Source organism: Marmota flaviventris, chromosome 10 (assembly GCF_047511675.1).
Source record: "Marmota flaviventris isolate mMarFla1 chromosome 10, mMarFla1.hap1, whole genome shotgun sequence".
Taxonomy (NCBI): domain Eukaryota; kingdom Metazoa; phylum Chordata; class Mammalia; order Rodentia; family Sciuridae; genus Marmota; species Marmota flaviventris.
In genome coordinates, this window is record NC_092507.1 from 100,186,959 (window position 1) to 100,205,699 (window position 18,741).

At 37.7% G+C, this 18,741-nt stretch overlaps 2 pseudogenes; both read left to right on the forward strand.

Annotated features, from left to right (window-relative positions):
- The first annotated feature begins 3,448 nt into the window (after window positions 1-3,448).
- LOC114080456 (large ribosomal subunit protein eL19-like) lies at window positions 3,449-10,229 on the forward strand (annotated as a pseudogene).
- Window positions 10,230-16,402: 6,173 nt separating this feature from the next.
- On the forward strand, window positions 16,403-18,336 carry LOC114080417 (ATP-dependent RNA helicase DHX15 pseudogene; annotated as a pseudogene).
- The last annotated feature ends 405 nt before the right edge of the window (window positions 18,337-18,741 follow it).

Genomic DNA, 18,741 nt, shown 5'->3' on the forward strand with positions numbered 1-18,741 from the left:
ACTCAATACAATTCTAAGCACATTTCTTTAATCCTGGCCTCTCACTAGGTCAGCACCATCTGATTTCAAGCATTACTGTAGGAGACAGAGGGACAGTGATTATTGAAAAGGCTGCGACACACTTTCTCTGGAAATTGCTTTTTTTCTTTTTTCTTTTGATCATGCTCAGAAACCCTGATTCACCTTGGTTGAAAAGTCCCAGGATCACCTCTATTTCAGCATAGGGGACAAACTGAGTGCAGCTGGTGGTCCTCAGATGATAAATGCCAAAAACTTTGCTGAGGGATTTGGGTTTTTTGTTTGGTTTTGTTTTAAATTGGCTGCTTAAGAAAGTACTTAATCAGCTTCCTATATTCTTTGTATCAGTTCAGGAAGATTCATCTGGGTAATTTAAGGACATGGTCTGGAAGAGAATTTTCAGAGCTGGGAGGATAAACATATTTTAATATCAGATGGTCTAAAGGATCCTGGGGTTAGCCTTCACCTGAGACAATTCTCAACAGGTGGCCCAGTGACAATGATTCAAGGCAGCTCTTAGGTGCTGCCTGTTAACTTAGGATCATTTTGGTATTTGCCAGCAGCTTACCACATTCTCTTATTGTTTGTAGTTTGGGTGTTTATATTTACAATTATATTTCACAGTGATCATTTATTTGATCTCTTCTTTCCAAGGTCTTTACCTCTACATCCTTTCTGGTCTATTTTTGATTTTTAAAAAATTTTTTAGATTTTAATTTTTTGGTGCAAGGGATCAAACCCAAGGCCTTGCACATCTTTCTCTTGTTTCACTATGTCAGGTGCTATTTCTAGTGCAGAGTCAAATAGTAAACAGCAGCTACAGCCACATTCTTGTCGTGTCGATCTACATCAGAGCACCACCGTGTTGTTTACCCATTGAGAATGATGCAGGTTGCCATCCCTCTCAGTCCCCAGATGAAGTGACACTATTAGGTTTTATGTAACAGGACCACCCAGGCATTCCTGGAATAAACTGCAGAACTGACAAATATAAGCAGCACAAGCCTGGCTGGGCCTAAAAAATACTGCAGTACCTTTTCTCAAGTAAATAAATGAACAAACCAATGTCTAGACTGAATGATCATCACAGGAAACACACCTCATCTATCTCTGTATTTGTAAATTTTGAGATATATGCCCTGTAAGAAGCATTTTCAAATGTCCTTACATATTTGTAACTGAGTATTTAAGTGACAAAGCCAGATGACTAGAGGAGATCTCAACCCTCAGAGTCTCTTATTACCCACTACACTCAGTGTACCAGCCAGGAAGATTTTGGAGGGTCAGGGGCCCAGGGAAACTCAACCCTGTTGCCCCTTCCCGTGGGTCAGCTCTCACTGCCATTTGCAGTAGGTCACCTTCCAGAGCAGTGATTTGCACAGGAGAGACAGCAGCTCCTTTTCTTCTTTACTAGACTCAAAAACTGAGACATGTATTATAAGGCTGAGGATTATAAATAGGGTGAGATGCCAGAGACCCCACAAAGGCATGATTTCTCAACTCACTCCAGAGTGTACAGGTGTGTGGGGAATGGAGAAGAGAGATAGGCAACAAGAGGAATGGCAACAAAAAACGACATTCCCACTGAGGTCTGGCAGTGAAGGATACAAAGATATCAGTTTACCAGGAAACTCCATAATATTCTCTAGCCTGGTTATCTTACCATGTTTAAAGGCAGGTGAAAGTATTTTTTATTTAGAAACTGTTATGATAAAATTATGCCTAAATTAAATTTATAATTATATCTATGTTTGGGTATAAAGTGATGTTAATGATTTGCAAATAATTAAATCAAGATAATTAACATCTGTCACCTTATGTGAGGGTATTTCACAGTGTATAAATACTCACTCCTATTATTGAGCGATAGTGGTTAAGAGCCTTGCCTTGATAATCTAACAACTCTACGTGTGAGCTCCAGCTCTGTCAGTTATGGGTTGTGTGATCTTGGGCCAGTATAGTGATTAAGCCTTCATTTTCACATTTGTAAAGCAGCGATAATACACCACTCTCCTTCTTAAGGTTCTTGTGTGGATGAAATGAGAAAATGTACATGGAAGTACCATGGAAACGCGATAAATGTCAGCTACCATTATTTTTTCTTTAGTTTCTATAAGTAATATGATTCTTTTACATTTCACGCAATGGGGCTGGTGGGGGAAACCCAAGTCCTTTGGACAAAAAAAAAAAAAGAGCTATTTATATCCCTGTAGTTTTTAATGATGTTAAGAACTATAATACAACTTCCTATAAAATACATTTTAGCTCAAAGCCAAGGGAGGTGTGATTCAGAATGTTGAAAAGTGTATGGCTCTTGGACTTGAATAAAGTCTAAGTGCCCACAAATTCAGAGGAGTCATGAGTCTTTAAAATAGTTTGTTTACAAAAATTACACACACACACACACACACACATATGTATATGTGTGTGTGTGTATGTGTGTGTGTGTATAATCAGCTATAAAATGGTCATGCAAAGCAATATTCGTTACTAGTGAATATAATATGCATATACTAATATAGACATTTAGGCTTTTTTGTTCATATTGTATTCTATTTTAAACACATTAGTCAAAACCCACAAGAGGAAATTTCCTGAATATAAAAAGGATATTTATTGGAATAGCAAGTGAAATATTTAGCTCACAATATGACACATTCATCAAGCCCATGGGTCAGCACCCTTTTTTTTTTGTAACAAGATAGTAAATCCTTTAGGCTTTGCAGGCTGGTAGATGTGTGTTCCAACTACTCAACTCTGGTATTGTAGAGGAAAGCAATTACAGACAACTTATAAAATAAATGAGTGTGATTTTGTTACAATACAATCTTATTTATACTGGCTTGTGATGCTAAGGCAGGAAGATTTCATGATCCTCAAAGCCAGCTTCAGCAAAAGCAAGGTGCTAAGCAACAGACACTGTCTCTAAATAAAATACAAAATGGGGCTGGGGATGTGGCTCAGTGGCCCAGTGCCCCTAAGTTTATCCCCAGTATCCCCTACTGGGAAAAAAAAAAGTGGCAGGCCAGATATAGCCTGAGTGTTTTGAGATAGATAGATAGATAGATAGATGAAAGATAGATAAATAGATATAGATATAGATATGGAGACAGAGAGAGAGGGAGAGAGAGAGACAGGGAGGGAGAGTGTGTGTCATGCATTGCATTCAGGATGTTTTGGTCAAATGTGAAAGATGAAAAACTAACATGAATCACTGAATGCTTCAGAAACAAGCTTAAGTAAATGTGATCTCTGTACTATGTAACAATTTGTGCACTGTCAACAAAGAAGACAATTGTGTGAATATATGGGTACATTATATATATGTAACATGTTACAAGTATTTAATGTTTAAATCTTATATATATTATGAAAAGCTTCAAACTATATTGGGCTCTTTCCTTTCACAGCTACAGCCACAGCCAGGAGGATGCTCAGGCTTCAGAAGAGGTGCCTCCAGTTTCCCCTATCCTGGCAAAAAGAAGGTCTGGTTGGATCCCAATGAGACGATGAAATCTCCAATGCCAACTCATCAGCAGATCTGGAAGCTGATCAAAGATGGTTGATCATCCACAAAACCAGTGACTGTCCATTCTGGGGCTCCATGCCAGAAAAATACCTTGGCTCCCCAGAGACACAGGCATGTGGGCATAGGTAAGCAGAAGATTACAGCTAATGCTCCAATGCAGGAGAACCTCACCTGGGTGCAGAGGATGTGGATTCTGTGTAGGGTGCTCAGAGATACCGTGAATCTAAGATTGACCACCACATGTATCACAGCCTCTATCTGAAGGTAAAGGGCAATGTGTTCAAAAACAAATGGATCCTCATGAAACATATCCCCAAGCTGAAGGCAGATAAGGCCAACAAGAAGCTTCTTGACTGACCAGGCTGAGATCTGCAGGTATAAGACTAAGGAGGGGGATTCTACCTCTTGGGTCCCCTTCTTCCTCCGGGAGAAGTCTTTTCTGCTGTCCTTTAATAAACTTCTAATTTCTACTCTGACCTTGCCTCAGCATGCTTCTTTGGTGTTATTCTTCAACATTGGGGAAGCAAGGACTCGTCACCGGTCAACAGCAGTAACATATTGGAGGTCCCAGACCGAGATTCTACACCAAGGTAAGTGCATGCACCCCATGTCTGTTTGAGGTGCATCTTTCTCTCTCTTTCTTTCTGGAGGGTAAGGTGGGCACCCGACGGCTACTTAAACGCAATTAGTGCAGCCACCACTCTTCAAGACTCGGGTGAGAGGTTTCCCGGCCTAGGCAGCTCTCAATCACCTGTTCAATACAGAGCAGGCATGTTGGGTTCTGCCAAAGCCGCTTCCAACTTTTCTGTCTGGGCCCGGAGAGCAATTGGCGTGAGTACACAGTGTCCCGAATCCTGATCTGCCTCAGATGCGTGGAGGTGGAGGAAGGAGTTTAGAACAACTGCGGAATTCCGGTCTGGGCTACACTCAGATGATTCCTAAGGTTCCTTTCTCTTGAGCCCCCTCCCGACGGCCCTCAGGGGTATCTAGGGTGATCTGTAGATGAATGGCACTGAGGGAAAGCCCCAATCACATTTGCCTCCATATGGGCTATGCAACACTCCCAACCCCGCATCCATTCCCTCCTGGATGCTCCCCTTCCTTCGCAGGTCAGAAATGTTAGCAATTCAGGTTGTAGGACTGAGAGAAAGGCATGGGATACTTAGCAAAATCTGCCCAGGTTCCCTAAGATGCATAGGTAACTTTCACTAGTCTGTTTTACCTCCCCAATGTTTAAAATGAGCTGTGTTCTCTTTAAGCTACTAGAGAGGCATTTTTAGAATCAACTCCTCTGGTAATCTGCTACCTTACAACCAGTAGATATCCCTTAACACTTAGGCAGCTCCTTTAGTCTACAGAGCAAAGGCAACAAAAGAGCGCATGTTTCTCTTTTGCAATGGGTTTTTAGTGGCCAGGAGGATAAGCAGTAATGCCCTTAAGTCTGAATCCTCCCAGGGTCTCTGGCACAGGGCAAACTGAGACCCTAGCACTTTGCTAAAGGGGACCAAAAGCCCCTTGGCAAAGCAAGGTGAGAGATGGGTTTTCTGGACCGTTTAGGAAGCTCAAGCTTAGGGAGACATCCCTAATGAGAACAGTTTTCTCTGGTGCGGCGTGGGCGCCGGAGTCCTGTTTTCTTATCACTCAGATGGGAGCTTCTCTCTCTCCAATACGCCAGGTGCACCACTAGCCTGTGTATTGAAAAATTGGGATAGATTTGACCCTCAGACGCTCAAGAAAAAGCGCCTCATTTTCTTGGCCTGGCCTCAATACAACTCTCTGATGGAGAAACCCAGCCACCAGAGGGAAATATCAATTTTAATACAATTTTACAGTTTGATAAAATTTACAAAAAAGGAAATGGTATGAAGTGCTGTATGTTCAGATTTTCTTTGCTCTAAGGGAAAATCCTAAATTATGCCAACAATGTAAAGTAGACTTACCTATGATGGAAAAGAATCAGGAGGACCCACAAAATCTCCATCTGCTGGCCTCCCTGCGTCTTCCCCAACAGGCAAACCAAATATATTACCTCTACAGGAAAATTTGGGTGGATCAAAGTACATAAAACTGACTCTACTGGAAAGTTAGGAGATATGCCAGATTGCCTGGAATCGATCTACCAAAGGAGCTAATCCTGTAAGTAAAAGGGGAGACTGAGGGACTCCCAGCAGCTGCCAAAGACATTTTTGCTTTGGGGAAATTCCTCATTCCTTCCCTGCACTGTAAGGATTGCTCCATCTCTGTCTACTTAAAAAGAAGGGACACTGAATGCAGTAAAGTCATCACACTGAGACCCTTGATTTTACACCTATAGTTGCCCCTATGTGAAAACATCTGGTCCACTCATGGGGAAATCTATGGTGCCACTGATAAGAGTCATAATTAAATGGAAGTTCAAAACCTGGAGAGATTTTTTTTTCTTATCTGGTCTGTTTTAAAGGTTATTATAGATTGTTTCTTGGGGATAATCTAGGCTAAATGTGTGTCTAAAAGATGATGTTTCATTGTAACATCTGGTATCTAAATGAGTTTGAAGCATTGCATAATCTTGCAGTTAAAAGTTGGGGTTAGGTAATTGTTTAGTTTGTGATTTCAGATAATTCATGCCGGAGAACTTAAATACTTAGGATAGAAAATTAAAAGAACTCTACTTCCAAGTTGGCAAGTAACTCCCAATCATTTAGTTTTATTTTGAACTGGGTAGCCTGAGAAGATTTCACTAGGTGTACCAGTGCATTAATTTGGGCAAGGATAGTAAATTATATGGTATCTGTTCCCCTCAGTGTGTAAGATTTAGGAAAAAATGTTGAATTGGAACGTTGGTCTGGCTTATTGAAATAACATTGAATAGCAACAGTCTTAAATTTTTAAAGCTTAATTTTGGATATACATGGTAGTGTGTGGTTCTCTTTTAAGATTTTTTTTCAGGTGATTTAATGTAACTTAATACTACTTTAGAAACTTCAGAACAAAGGAAGTGACTTAATGATCCTAAAGAAATTTCTTCTGATGGTAGAGATCCTATTTTCAGTTTTGTGTGAGCAAGTTTTTCTAGTGTAGGGAAATGTAAAGGTATGAAATTTTATAAATTGTATCTTAAACTTGTATCATAATTTTCAACATCCAAACCTGAAAATTGTGACTTATGGTTAAAATGCCTTAGGCATGAGGTTTCTGCTCAGAATTCCAGTTTTCCCAGTTCCTTCCAGACCTCAGCCAGGACTTAAGTTGATATGCAAATAGAAGAAGCCTGGAGCACTCGGTAGGAGACAGATCTGAGGCCCAAGAAAAAAAAAAGAGTAAAAGTGTCTTTTTATGGGAACTCAAACTAGATTAAACCAAAGAGTAAATTGTATGGCATTTACTAATTACTGGCTGGTCAATTTTTTTCTAGGACTTTTGCTTTTTTCTTAGATTCTGTATTTTTTTTTTTTTTTGAGCTCATGATTTTGATCCTACAGACAAGTTAATGTTTTTCTGAAAAGTTCTATTTTTGATCAACTGGAGTTTTTTTTTAAACATTGCAATGAGATTTCACCTGAAAAAGCTATAAGGCCTTTACTATTGTGTTGTGTTACACTTGTGTTATGTGTTGAATGTCGGTATGTCTGTATGTGTGTATGTCCGTATATCATGCAGTGATATGACAATTGATACATATATGAGGAGCGCTCATAAAAAATTTTTAAAAATGGATCCAAAACTCTTTGATTCACGTGATTCAAATGGCTCAATTTAAATTTGGTAAATAGATGAAAAAAAAAGATGTCTATAAAATTTACAAGTATTGTTTCAAAATGTGAACAGAAGGAGGTTAACAGATGAAAAAGAAAAACTAGAAGGTTCTAGGTATGGATTTAATAGAGGGAAAATGTGTTTCTGGATAAGAGTCTATATGATTAAGTAATTAAGAGGGTTTAAGTAAATGATATAAAGAAGGTCTGTGTAAGTTGCTTATAAGTGTAAGTTTTTGAGCAAGTAATCTTAAAGAAATTAAACAGCTGGTTAAACAAGTGCTGTTGTTTTATAGAATTGTGCTATGTTATTTCTTTAAAAGCTAAACTTGGTTAATATAAAAACATCAATGTAATTGGTGCTATTAATGTGTTCATATCTTCCAGGTATACAAGTCTGTAAGGTAGAAGCTTCAAAAGAGCATTATATCAAGCTGGTGTTCTAAAGTTGTATGGTAATTTTAGGCTTAAAAAGAAAAACATGTTGGAGATTTATTTATATCATTTGTGTTCTATAACTGGACTTGTTATCAATAAGATATGTAAAGTTCTATGTTACTTTTTACACTGAGATACAATTTAAATGTATTTTTAAGTTAATGAGAGCCTAATCTGTGTGAAGGTTTTATTGCAAAACACAAAAGTACATTACTACTTTTCTACAAAAGGTTAAAAGCTTTCAGCTTTTCTTTAATTCATGTTTTAGGTGTGATATTATATTGTGTTAGCTAATATTCATGTGAACTTGAACAACAATTTATGTAGGCTTTATAAAATGGTGTCTAAAAAGCAAAGATCAGCTTCAGAGCTATAGTATTTAAGATTCATGAAGAGCCCCGCCTTACCTGAGATAAGGCTCTATGTCCCATCTCACTACATGTGAAAGTGACTATGAAAGAAGTAGGCCAGATTTCAGTACATTTAAAGTTGTGTCCAAAAGTTGGTTTTTGTCACGATTACTAGGATCTCAAACAAGGGATTATAATGTATAACTCTGCCAAAATTCAAGGTAGCTATTACATGAACTAAATATGTTTTTACTCTTGATAATTTAATTTTGTAGTTTTCTTATAAATGATTTAAGATTGCCTGTTAATGTTTTACAGAGGTACTGATTTAAGAACACACAACCTGGGTTAATTTAAGATAAGGAGTTATCACCTACAGGAGAGAGAGATAGACATTAAAGCCCAGTACTCTTAATATAAGGCTGTTGAAACTTATTTGCTGGATGTTTAAGATTAAGTTTTAAAATTAGTTAAATTAAAAGAGCCAAGAAAACCAATATTTGGCTCTTGCCCTCTGAGTCAGTCTGAATCAGGGAATAGGGGACTTCTCCAAAGAGCTTTGCAACTCTGGGCCACATAACCTCCCGATCAGGGAGATTAATGAGACCAGTGGAGGACAGAAAGCCAATCAGTGCATTTGCTGTGAAGAGGAGGGTCATCAGAAAAGGGAGACATCCCTGATGCTTCCAAGGGAAGCCACATGGTCAAGCAAGGCCTGGACCCATCCTAGCGCAAATAGCACTAGTGGAACTGAGAAGCTGCTGTGAAGTTCCCCGAGGACTCCCAGGGAAACTCAGCTGACTGTTAACAATAGATGGAAACAAAAGTCAGTTTGACTTGCTTCATCTTAAACACTTAGCAAAGACAGTCAAAGCCAAAACACAGCTATTCCTGGACATTTTAAATGATAATAATAGTAAACTGGAGGCTGCAAAAGAGATTCTCAGACAGGAATGCCTGATAACTATCAAAAGGAACTGCCAGAGTAGTTTTTAGTTTAAGGCCTTTATTTCTAACCAACACAGGTAGGCTTAATGTTTGCTAGTATGGTTATCCAGTCCTAAGTAACAGAATCAAAGATTTCTCTATTAGACACAGAGGTCATACTAGTAAAAGGATTTTGCAAGATCAGATGACATTAAATTATTAAACTGTATCTTAAGGAAAAGGACATCTGTAACCCTAAAAGTTAAATGTTGTGTTTACATCCCTGACATTTCTGGCAATGTGACAAATATCCTTAAAGATTTACATGCTCAGATAGAAGCCATGTCCTCAGCAACTTTGTCATGGAAACAATGTCTTAGCTCCTGATTCTTGGTACTTCCTGGTGGAAAACATAGTTAGTCTTTGTCTTTGCCATCATACTCATTGGCATATTCCTGTGCTATGGCATTTATTGCTGCATAAATATGGTTCCAGTACTAATGAATTCTTGTTTCTCTTATAGACCATCCATCACTCAAATGGCCCTCCAGCCTATTACTTCTCAATCAGACTTCTATCATGGATCACCCGATAGACCCGATTTTTAAAGGGGGACTCCAAACTGCTTGCCCCACATCGTCCCTTTTCAGCCTGAAGAAGCCAGAAAGATCTTCTTCACCCCCCTTCCTTACAGCAGTAAGGAGTTCCCAAATTAGAGGGGGGAATGAAGCCAGATTTAAAGTTAGGTAGTCAGTGTAGTTAGATAAATCGGGTCTAATACCGAGTGAAATCTAAAATGGAAGGCCATGCTGAGAATGATTCCAGGAAACGCAGGACAACTCATGGAATGTTAATGAAGTCCTGAAAAGGCCCTAGGCCGAAGTCCATCCCAAAGAAGTGTTAATGAAGTCCTTCCTGCTCAGACTACTTCTTTGGCCCACCTGTGTCCCACCCCTCGGGCCTTCCAACTTACATTCCATCACCAAAACTATAAAAAGGGGAAACAACTGCACTTCCACGGATTCCACCTCTTGGGTCCCCTTCTTCCTCCGGGAGAAGTCTTTTCTGCTGTCCTTTAATAAACTTCTAATTTCTACTCTGAAAAAAAAAAAGACTAAGGAGGCACACAAGTGGTAGGAGGAGCGCTCCAGGCCAAGGAGGAGGACATCATCAAGACTCTGTCCAAGGAGGAAGAGACCAAAAAATAAAGCTCCCCTCTTGTGTTTGTACATAGTGGCCTTGATGGTTACATAGATACTCCTTGAAATAAAAACAAGCTTTATCTGTTAAATATATATATATATATATATATATATATATATATATATATATATATATATATATATATCTCCACAATTTTAAAAGTTAACAGTTTTATAAATCATCCTTTTTACAACAAAAGAAATACCACAGTCTGGCTGGGCAAAATAACCAGGCGGTGACTAGCAACTTGTGAAGGTTGATACAGCAGGAGCGGGAGCCTCTTTATTACAGGACGGAGAAGTATATATACATAACTGAACACACCGCTTGTTCTTAATTAACATAAACTAGACACAGCAGTCAACCAATAAGGAATCCTCATCATCTTAATGATTACACACAGCTTAACTTAATTGATGTAATCTAGACACAGCAGTCAGTCATTAAGGAATCTCCATTATCTTAATGACTCGCTGGCGTTACTTCTCAAACCACTCCTCTTGACAAAGTGCCAGGCGCCATCTTGACTTGTCTGTGGCTCTCAACAAAGAAATACAATTAATCTGGTCTTTGATTTGTGAGGTTTAAAGAAGTCATGTTACTTGTTTTAAAACCAGTAATAGTTCATTACTCTCCAAATATTTCTGCTCTGTTTCACATACTTTAATTTTTTTAAAATTTTCAACACCATTCTGAACTTCTTTCACCATTACATAAAATGTTCAAATTTTCAGCATTGAATTTTATTAGAAATGTATAATTTTCTTGTTGAAACCCATGTCATGAAAGTCTATGGATATATTTAAAAAGCTAAATAATGAAATGTAACTAAACCATAATATTCAGAAAGAACTTTAAGTGCATCCTGATGATGATCACTGGTAAAAACTGGCAAAAACAAAAATCTTAGTACAAGAATGTGTAAATGTAGTTGGCAACCTTTGGCTGATATGGAAAATATTAGAAAATGAAGCTGTCAAGTGTCATTTGTAAAATAAAAGCTATGCTTAACAGAGGACAACTGGTTTTTTTTTTTAAGTCAAGCTCTTTTTTACAACCATATAATTTATATATTTAAGATTTTGTTTTAACCATTGTGGTTAGAAATAATAATTCTATACTTAAGCACTTAGTTCCAGTCTAGAAAATGAAGCACTTTCTGGCTAATTCTATCAGTTTGACAACTCTATTTTTTTGGAAGATGAACTAAAAGTGACTGCTTTTTCATTATGAGAATGAAAAATCAATGGAACTTTAAATCATCACACTGTCTTTATAAGTTCCAAAACACAAAATGTAGTGATGTGCATAATGAGCTCAGAAGGCTTAGAGAACATTATGGCCTGTTTGGGCTGCACTATTTTCTGCATTCAGAAAGCAGTTCAAGAATTTGAAACTGAGCAAGATCTGGACATCTACTGAATTATTTTTTTCAAGAGGACCTTGGTTCAAGGGCAAGAACTTAATGTTTCCTGACAAAAAAGACAAGTCACTTTCTTCCTTTCTTTTTTTTTTTTTTTTTTTTTTTTTTTTTTTTTTGGTACTAGAAACTGAACCCAGGGGTGCTTTACCACAGAGCTACATCCCCAGACCTTTGTATTTTGAGTTCTCCCTAAATTTCCCATGCTGCCCTTGAACTTGAGATTCCCCTACTTCACTGAGATTACAAATGAGTGTCACTGTACCTGGTATGTGTCAATTTTTTTTTACAAACCAAACTTGAATGGCATTTAATTAAATAGCAAAGTTTGAGGTCATAGATGCATAACCTTGTATATCAACAAGCAGTTCCTTTGAGTTTGTTGAGTGAGATGAAATGTGCTTAGAACAGTACCTGACCTAATAAATTCTCAGTACACTTCACCATCACTTTGTTAAGATCAATATTTCTTATTGTGTACTGTATATCTTGGGATAGTGGAACTCTGATACTTTTGCCAATGGCCATGTTCACAGCCCACAATCCTCGTCCCTGCCACCTGGTCCTTCTCCCACATCCTTGGGCAGTGGTTTGCAGACAGGTGCACACCAGCATCACTTGCAGGTTCATCCTCTCCTCTGACCTCCTTCTTCACCTGGGTTGCTGGCCTCTGTTCCGTGGTTCCCAGGCAGTGCTCATGTAATAAGCAATCAAAATTTAAAAATTTAACTTATCTTTTTAAAATATTCCTCATTAGGAGCTCTAGATCTTAGGAGAGTAAAATAAATGGAAGCTAGCTGGGTTCAAATTCTGACTGAATGACTCATTGGGAGTGCAATTTGGAGCACATTATTAAACTAAGATCAGCCTGTTAGGCTATGGGATTAATACTACCTATTTCATAACACATAGTTGTTACAGAAGTAAATAAGATAAATGGAATTAAGCACTTTGCATAATGCCCAGCATGGAATAAATAGGAATTACTAAATTTCAGTGCAGTGTTTTTTACACCTTATAATTATTGATACCAGATTGCAGATCAAAGTTATCATACAGGGCCCTATTTTCATGTATCAATTGGAATTTAGCTCTACTAGTATCTAGAACTGCAGTAGCAACAAATAGTTTTTTTAATCAGTGTTATGAACTCTTGCAGCAAAAATACATTAGAAAAAAAGTTAACAAAATGTAGTTAAATTTAAAAAGTATATTCACATACGTGCATAACGAGCTAAAGGCAGACCACAGTAAAAAAAATTAGAAAATTCCTCATGAGTTTCAGAAGTCTAGTTTGATCCCTGTTGAGCAGTTAGTCAACAAAAAACTTTCACTGTTTTAACACACCTCTCGCTTGGCTTTGTTTCATGGAAGAATTTCCAATCTGTTATTTTAGTGCTGTGCCAGTATGCATTTGATGAACTAGTTTTCCTGGGTGGTTTTCTATTTGTAACATTTGATTGATAATCAACCCAGATTTGTACACAAGAGTTGGGACTTTTAAAGTCATTAGGATGCTTTTTTGTATATATACAGCAAAGAGGCTATTTTCCAAATGATGCTGTTTTGCCAACATCATGAATGGGATGCTGCCAATTTGACTGGCTTGGTAAAAAGATCCTCTTTTGGTTTCAGGATGTCTTCTTGTAGGTCACAATTTGCTAAGTGTTTTTTTTTAACATGAATGGTATTTAATTTTATTGAATATTCTTTAACATATCCACAGTACCAGTACCTTGATGTGATGCATCCTCTTTATCAGCACTGTCCAATAGACCTTTCTGCCATGACAGAAATGTACGGTATCTGCACTGCACTGTCAGGTAGGATAGCCACCAGCCCATGTGGTTCCTGAGCTCTTGAAATAAGTGGTGTGTGTCTGAGGAACTGAAATTTAATTTTGTAGGATTTTAATTAGTTTAAATAGTCATACAAAGGTTTTGGTTCCTGTATTGGATAATTAATATGTAGGTTAGCAGAAGACATTTCAATTGGTGTTCATTAAAATTTTCTTTTCCTGACCTTTTTCCTTCCCTCCCTTCCTTCCCTTCCTTTCTTCCTCCCTCTCTCCCTCCCTCCTTCCCTTTCTCTCTTTCTCCCTTTCTCTCTCTTCCCTCCTCCCTCCTTCCCTCCCCTCCTCCCTCCCTCATTTCCTTCCTTCCTTTCTTTGTCTCTTGCACTGGAGCTCAAACCCAGGGCCTCAGCAAGCAAGGAAAGTGCTCCACCACTGAAACACATCCAAGCTTTCAGGAGTGTTTTCAATTAAAGTCCCCCAAAGTGCAAACAGTTTAATCCCCTTTTCACTTCCAATGTTTGAGACTACTGTATGTCCTCAAATTTCCTCTTAGGTGAGGCATCCTGTTTATCACATGACCTGGTTTCCAGATTATGGATCTTATTTTTTTTTAATCTTGTCCAACTCTAGGTTCACTGTCCTCAATTCCATATTCATAATAGTTCACTAAAATCCTGTAGTTTTTCAACACTTCTTGAACAAATCCTTAGTGTTTCCCCACATGGCTAATAGGTATATCTTCATTCTTCTCAAAATACATTACAACATTCTTCTCAAATTCCATGTTCAATTATTATTATGCGCTATATTTCAATTGTAATATATATCTTTGGTGTGGTTCCAAGGGATACTGGTAAAATTGGGAAAAGCTTGCATTGCACTGAACATATTTTATGAGGAATTTTATAAGATAATAGCTTAGCCCAAGTAAGGTTGAGTTTTCTTTTCAAAAATCTGCCTTTGGACTGGAGATAGAGCTCAAGTGTTGCCTAGCATTTTGGAGGCCCTGGGTTTAATCCCCAGCACTATAACAATAATAATGATAATAATAAAATTAAAATTAAAAATCCCCCTTGAACATCAAACTTAGCTTAAAAGAGAGGTGAGAAAGGAAAAGAACTATTCAATGGATACCCAAAAGATTTGTAGCTAAGACAAACTGTCCAGCTCCTTGGTGCCAGAAAATGTTTGTCATTGTTACTTGAAATCTCACAGAATCCCAAATAATTTAGGGCTTTCTCCAGATTGGGTCTTCATTCCTGGGGCCAACTAGAACTACTAAGAGTCATTTAAATACTTAGGTCACATTTCCAGAGTGAACCTCAAATAGCACTAGTTAAAAAAGAAGATAAGAGACAAAATGGCAGTCAACAAATTTCAGTGTTGTAGGGGAAATTTTTTTTCTAACTTTAAATTCAAGGGAATTTTATTTTAAACATTAACATGAAAAAATAAATAAATAAATAAATTCAAGGGAATTTTATTTAGATGAATACAAATTCTGTAATATAGAGCATGTTAAAATTTTTTTTAAAATGGGACTTGGAATTTAGGTTTCAGGTGAGTTAGATACTATAGCACTTTTACCAAGTACAGAGATGCTAGGAGGAAGAAATGTACTCAGCAAGACTAGGGCTAGTATAAGAGGGAAGAAAGAATACAGTAAGTAACATATAACACAGAGATGCTTCAGGTGCTATCTTCTACTAGCTGTACAACCTGTGGCAAGTTAACTAAGCGCTAAGAGAGAGTCAAAACATCAGTCCTTCTGTCCTGAGACAGTCTATATCAAAGCATCTTAGAGAACTTCTGAAAACATTAACAAGAATAAATAGGACTGGGCTGAATGTACACAAAATTTGGAAGAGAAATGGTATCTTCATAATACTGAATCTTCCTATCCTCAAAATGGTATACTCTTCCACTTATTTAGTTCTTTATACCAGAAATATATGTCATACTTCAATGTAGAATCTTTTAATCTCTTCTCTACACATCTCTGCTTGGATTTCCTAGCTATTTGATGTTTTCATGTTATTTTAAATATTATCACTTCACAAATTTCATTTTCTTATTGGTGTTAAAATATAAATATTAGGGACTTTTGAATGCTGAATTTTAAGCAATCTTTTTTTTGCAAAATTATTTATTAATTCTAATAGTTTACAAATTCCTTTGGGTTTTTTATAAAGATAAAATTTGTAAACAGAAAGATCTTTGCATCTTTCACTTCTTTTCCTTGCCTTATTGTTTGGCTAGAATTTCTAGTTCTGTACAATGTTGAATAGAAGTAGTAATTAGGGGCATCCTTGTTGATTACAGATCTCAGGGACCAAACTCAATATTTTAGTATAAGGCAGCCTGCTGAAGGCTAGACTGTATTCCTAATAGGAAAGTCCTTTTTGTTGTTGTTGTTGTTGTTTGTTTGTTTGTTTGTTAGGTTTAGCTGTTGAATTTTACTCAATTCTTTTTAAAACTTGGATCTATTGATATATTTTATTCCTTAAAAAATTGTGACAAATACAATTGGTATTCCAAATGTTAAGACACTTTTGTACACCATAGAGAATTAATCTCACTGTTATATATTGCTAATTTATTTTCTATATGTTTGATATTTTTGTGAAGTTTCTTTTAATCAAGATAAGAACAGACTTAGAGTTAGGAAGTATTTCCTTTTTTTGTTTTGAAAGAATTTGTATAACTTGGGGTAATTTCTTCCTTAAATGTTTGAAAGAATTCCGGGATAAGTCTTTACACTTTCTTCACGGAAAGCTTTTAAATAACTGATTGACTTGCTTATCATGTGTAAGGCCCTGAGATCAACCCCCAACAACCACCAAAAAAAAATGCATAATTAGGTGGGCTGTTGTAGTGGGAGGGGTGGGGGTCCCCAAGAGTTCAGTCGCTGTCCTCCACTGTGCCCATACAGCCACCAGCTTTTTTCTCCTTTCTTCCTTCTAAACCGCTTGCTGGAAGAGTGCAAAGATGTCCAAGAGGCACTGGTTGGACCTGGGGGAGGATTACCCCTCTGGCAAGAAGCATGCAGAGACCCATGGGAAAGAAGGAGATGGAGACCGGGATCCCCAAGATCAGTCTAAAGATCGAGACTGAGAACGTGATAGAGGAGATCAAGAGAGGGAGAGGGAGAAAGAAAAGGAGAAGAAATTGCGAGCTTCAACCAATGCTATGCTCATCAGTGCTGGATTACCACCCTTAAAAGCTTCCCATTCAGCTCATTCAGCCCATTGGACACATTCTGCTCATTCAACACACACTGGACTTGCAGGACACACATCACTTCCACAGTGCATTAATCCACTCACCAATTTACCCCATACAACTCGATACTATGATATTCTGAAGAAACGACTTCAGCTCCCTGTTTGGGAATACAAGGATGGGTTTACAGATATCCTGGTTAGATATCAGTCATTTGTGCTGGTCGGCGAGACTGGGTCTGGTAAGACAACACAGATTCCACAGTGGTGTGTGGAGTATATGCCATCATTACCAGGACCCAAGAGAAGAGTTGCCTGTACCCAACCCAGGAGAGTGGCTGCCATGAGCGTGGCTCAGAGAGTTGCTGATGAGAGGGATGTGATGTTGGGCCAGGAAGTTGGTTATTCCATTCGATTTGAAGACTGCAGTAGTGCAAAAACCATCCTTAAGTATATGACTGATGGGATGTTACTTGGTGAAGCCATGAACAATCCCTTCCCGGAATGTTATGGTGTAATAATTCTTGATGAGGCTCCTGAAAGAACACTGGCTACAGATATTCTCGTGGGTGTTTTAAAAGAAGTTGTAAGACAGAGATCAGACTTAAAGGTTATAGTTATGAGTGCTACTCTAGATGCGGGAAAATTCCAGATTTACTTTGATAACTGTCCTCTCCTAACTGTTCCTGGCAGCACACATCCTGTTGAGATCTTTTATACTCCAGAACCAGAGAGAGATTATCTTGAAGCAGCAATCTGAACAGTGATCCAGATACATATGTGGGAAGAGGAGGAGGGAGATCTTCTACTTTTTTTAACTGGCCAAGAAGAAATTGATGAAGCCTGTAAAAGAATAAAGCGTGAGGTTGATGATTTAGGTCCTGAAGTTAGTGACGTTAAAATCATTCCACTGTACTCTACACTTCCACCCCAGCAGCAGCAATGCATTTTTGAACCTCCACCTCCAAAAAAACAAAATGGAGCCATTGGAAGAAAGGTAGTTGTGTCAACTAACATTGCAGAGACATCATTGGCAATAGATGGTCTGGTGTTTGTGATTGATCCTGGATTTGCAAAACAGAAGGTATACAATCCTTGAATCAGAGTTGAATCTCTTTTGGTGACAGCTATCAGTAAGGCTTCAGCTCAACAAAGAGCTGGTCGAGCTGGACATACCAGACCTAGGAAATGCTTCAGGCTTTACACAGAGAAAGCTATAAAACAGAAATGCAGGATAACACCTATCCTGAGATATTGCGGTCTAATTTAGGATCAATTGTGTTACAATTGAAGAAACTTGGTATTGATGATTTGGTGCATTTTAATTTTATGGATCCACCAGCTCCTGAAACTCTGATGAGAGCCTTAGAACTTTTGAATTATCTGGCTGCTTTAAATGATGATGGAGATCTGACCGAATTGGGATCCATGATGGCAGAGTTTCATCTAGATCCACAGCTCACTAAAATGGTTATTGCAAGTTGTGACTACAACTGTTCTAATGAGGCCCTATTGATTACTGCTATGTTGTCAGGTAATAGAGGGAAAGGAACTAAAAATAGCCCAGCTCTTCAGAGTTTGGGTGGACTTCACTTTTGTTTGTGTTTTTTAATATTTAGTATGGTAGTGGATTTTATAGATGGTTTTAAGGAATTCATTTTGTTTCATGAATACCTTGTACATAGCTTCCTAATGGCATAGTACTTACAGAAGTAAAGTATGTCTTTGTGTGTAAAACATAGTAAAGCATTGGCTCTCTTGAGTGCAAATAAAAATCCCAGTAAGAATAAGATTGAATGCAATTGTACCTGAATTCTTTGGTAGGTCCATCAGTGTTATCCTTGAGGTTTATTACTGAAAAGTACAAGAAGAACTTTGGTCTAGTACGTGACAGTATTCAGTGAGCCTGTAACACATTTAAATTGAACCTTTTCTCCATGTATAGATGTGTATACCAGTGACAGTCAATTTGAAACCTGAATTTCAAATTTAGTATTAGAAGTAGTTTTAGGCTTAAAATATAATCTGATATTAATGTTCTTTTACAATGGCAGGAAAGCAGTTGGTAAAAGAAATATACTAATAAACTTGCCAATTTTTGAAAAT